General features: G+C 39.8%; 1 pseudogene; it reads left to right on the top strand.

The window, feature by feature from the left end:
- The first annotated feature begins 378 nt into the window (after positions 1-378).
- On the top strand, positions 379-2,463 carry LOC139439380 (zinc finger protein 334 pseudogene; annotated as a pseudogene).
- Positions 2,464-4,324: the final 1,861 nt, after the last annotated feature.

Below are 4,324 nucleotides of genomic sequence, written 5' to 3'. Positions count from 1 at the left end.
ACTGCTTGAGCCACATCCATTTCCCCTATTCTTTCATTCTCCTGGAACTGAGTTTATTTTCCTTTATTTTGACTCAAAATGGAGGATTGAAGGATTGAAAGTGTATGCTCCCCTTCTCAGAGATTATTGTCAGGAAATATCTGTTGTTCAATGCCTGAAAAGTCACCTCAAATTGTCAAAGTTTTACCTGTTTCTGGCAGGCAGCCAGGCTTGTCTGAATTACTCCGTAATTTCTAGATATAATGTACCTTTAAAAAATCATTCTGTGACCTGCAGCTTCCAGATATCCTCACCCAGCTGTGATCTGATCTAGCATTGTGGATGCACCCATATGCTCTGTTTTTACCACTCCTGGGCCTTTTCTATGAGTATATAAAAATGAATAATTCCCAGGACTGGCAGCAACTGGACCCTGCTCAGAAAAATCCAGTACAAGGATGTGAAACTGGAGAACAATAAAAACGTAGTCTCAGTGGGTTATCATGTTAAAAAATCAGAGGTGACATTCAAATTGAAGTAAGGAGAAGAACCATGGATAGTGGAGGAATTCTCAGGTCAGAACTATCCAGAAGTTGATGATACCTAGTAGAATGACAAAGAGATCCAAGTCAAACATTTGAGGCAAACTGTATTCCTCAGCAGCAGAACACTGATTACAGAGAGAGCTAATGTGTTTGGAAAAACATTTAATCCAAACATGAATATTGTTCCCTCAAGAAAAATACCCTACAAATATGATTCATGTGGAAATGGCTTGAAAACTAATTCAGAAGTAATTGTTGCAAAAAAAAAGCTATATTCCTGATGAATACAGTGGGTGTGGGAAACTATTCCATACTAAGCATGATGAAAGTCATTCTGAAATGGAAAAGTACAAACATAATCAAATTAGGAAAGCCAGAACTCAAAATGAAGATTATTCTGCACCAGAACATTCAGACTTTGAAACAACCCTTTCACGTTAATCAATGTGGGGAAATCTTCTTCAAGAGTTCTCATTACACAGAAGAGGGTACATGCTGAAAGGAAACCAAATGAATGCAGGCAAGTAGGAAAACCTTCTCTAATAAGTCACCTTCACTGAACATCAAAGAATTCATACAAGGGAGAAACCTTATGTTTGTAATGATTGTAGGAAAACTTTCCATGTGAAGACACACCTCACTTGACACCAAAGAACTCCTTGGAGAAGGACCCTATGAATGCAGTAAAATTAGGTAAACCTTCTCTGACAAATCAGTCCTCATCATACATCAGAAAATTCATAGAGGGGAAATCCTATGGGTGTAATGAATACAGAAAGTCTTTCCTTTGGAAGTCAGCCCTCACTGAACATTCCAGGTTATATACAGGGGAGAAACCTTATGAATGTAATGAAGATGAGAATTCCTTCAGCAAGAAATTTTACCTTGTACATCAGAGAATTCACAGAGGAGAGAAACCAAATGAATGTAACGAATGTGAGGAAAACCTCCTGCTGGTCAACCTTGACTGTACAGCAAAGAATTCAGACAGGGAAGAAACCTTATGAATGTAACAAATGTGTGAAAGCCTTCTTCTATCAGTTATCCCCCTCAATGTGCATCAGAGAACACAAACAGGAAAGAATCCCAATGAATTCAGTCAAGATGGAAATTTTTTTATGTACTAAATCTGTCCTAATTGTATATCAGATAGCTCAGAGGAAATTTTATGAATGTAATGAATGTGGGAGATTTTTCTGCTAGAAGTCCATACTCAATATACATAAGAGAAATAATACACGAGAGGAATACAGGCTGTTCAATAAATATTGCAGAATATTCAGTGTGAAGTCAAGCCATGATGAACATAAGAGAATGCACAGAAAAGGGAATCTTTATGAGTGTAATGAACATGGGCATGCTATCAGCAAAAACTCACACTATGTACATTAGAGAACTGTATGGGAGGGACTATATGAATGTAATGAATGTAGGAGAACCTACTACCAGAAGTCAGCCCTCACTCACCATAAGAGAATATACACTGGAAAGAGATCCTATGAATGTAACAAATGCGGGAAAATTTTATCCCAGAAGTTCTCCTTCATTGAACATCAGCGAACTCACACTGGGGAGAAATGAATTTAACCAATGTGGGAAATCTTTGTTATAAGGCAGTCCTCAGGGTACACTGGGGAATTCACACAGGAGAGAAAAACCTTATGAATGTAATGAATGTGGGAAAACCTACTGTCCATTGTGGACTTTCACTAAACATCAGAAAATACACACAGGGGAGAAACCCTATGAATGTAAAAAATGTGCGAAAATGTTTCACCACAAATCAAACTTCCTTTTACATTGGAAAACTCACAAGTGGGGAGCAGACTGGCTCAAGCAATTGGGTGCCCACCTCCCACATGGAAGGTCCCAGGTTCAGTTCCTAGTGCATCCTAAAAACAAGCAGATAACAAGCAGACAGACAAGGGAGCCATCTTGAGGGAGGATGGGAATAAAACTAAAAAGCAAAAAAGAAAACTCACAAGGAATATTTTCCAAAAGGTAATAAATTCAAAGAAAGAACAAATCAAATAATTAACACGAGATAAAATCCTATGAATACTCATAGAAGGGTGAAATCTTATGAATATAATGCATGTGGAAAATTTTTCTGCCATAGTCAATATCACTATATGCCAGAGAACTCACAGGAGAGGAATATAGTATGTAAAGTGGTAAAAACATTCATTATCAACTGTCACGATGTTCAGCAACAATTCAATTATGCCAAGTGTGCCTCCCTTTTCTCCCCTCCAGTACTGGGGCTAGGGATTGAACCGGACTTCACATGTGGGAAGCTGGTGCTCAACCACTTGAGCCAATCTGTTTCCTCTGCCTCCCTTTTAAAATAATGACACCAATATTATTTTAAATTGTTAACTGATTCCTCTCCACTGTGTTTCTTGAGTTTGTATTATGAGGTATGAATTCATTCTAAATCAGTGCCAATTATTCCTGGGCTGATTGAGTACTTTACAATTTCCCAGTTTATGGTGTATAAGTTCTCAAATTTGGCAACTTGGTTTTTTTTTTTTTTAAAGATTTATTTATTTCCCCCCTCCCCTGATTGTTTGTTCTCTGTGTCTATTTGCTGCGTCTTGTTTCTTTGTCTGCTTCTGTTGTCAGCAGCACGGGAAGTGTGGGTGGCGCCATTCCTGGGCAGGCTGCACTTTTTTTTCGCGCTGGGCAGCTCTCCTTACGGGTACACTCCTTGTGCATGGGGCTCCCCTTCGCGGGGGACACCCCTGCATGGGGCGGCACTCCTCGCGCATCAGCACTGCACATGGGCCAGCTCCACACGGGTCAAGGAGGCCCGGGGTTTGAACCGCGGACCTCCCATGTGGTAGACGGACACCCTATCCACTAGGCCAAGTTCGTTTCCCGGCAACTTGGTTTTTGTCTTCTCATTCTGTTTCCAAATCTAGTAATGGACTCCCATTATTTTATCTATAAAAGTGGTCATTAACTCAAGAGGACTCTACCACAGATGAGCAACTAATAAAGCTGAGACAATGAGAGCCCTTCCTAAGATATTTCTAATGCAGGAGTTCTTAACCTTTTTTGTTCCATGGACTCCTTTGCCAGTCAGGTGAAAAACCACAGACCCCTTACTAGGCCCACATTATACTGGGGTTTGAGATGGAGATCCTCTTTCTCTCTTTTGAATGTGGATGTCCAGGTCTCCCAGTGCCATTTGTTAAATGGACTGTTTTGGCCCAGTTGGATGGGATTGACAACCTTGTCAAGGTTCCCTTGACTGCAGATGTGAGGTTCTTTTTCTGAACCCTCTATTTGATTCCATTTGCCAGTCTGTCTTTGTGTCAGTACTTTGGGGTAAGAAGGTGGAAGTCCTCCAACTTCATTCTTCTTTTTAAAAAGAATGAAGTTGGAAGCTTCTTTGGCTGTTTGGGGGCACTTACCCCTCCAGATATATTTGATGATTGGCTTTTCCAGTTTAAAAAAGGCTGTTGGAATTTTTGTTGGAATTGCATTTGGATCTGTGGATAAGTTTGGGTAGAGTTAACATCTTGTGATAGTTGGTTTCATGGTTGATGAATGTGGAATGTCCTTCCACTTGTTTGGGTCTTCTTTGGTTTCTTTTGGCAATGTTTTGTGGTTTTCTGAATATGGGTCCTGTGTCCTTAAATTTATTCCTCGGTATTTGGTTCTTTTAGTCATTATTGTAAATGGAGTTTTTTCTGACCTCCTCCTCAGTTTGCTCACTGATAGTGGATATTGGATAGTGGTTAGAAATGCTATTGATTTTGTGTGTTGGTCTTGTATCCTGCCACTTTGCTGAA

Source organism: Dasypus novemcinctus, chromosome 8 (assembly GCF_030445035.2).
Source record: "Dasypus novemcinctus isolate mDasNov1 chromosome 8, mDasNov1.1.hap2, whole genome shotgun sequence".
Classification (NCBI taxonomy): Eukaryota; Metazoa; Chordata; class Mammalia; order Cingulata; family Dasypodidae; genus Dasypus; species Dasypus novemcinctus.
Note: the sequence above shows the minus strand (reverse complement) of the source record. Positions and strands in the feature narration are given on the sequence as shown.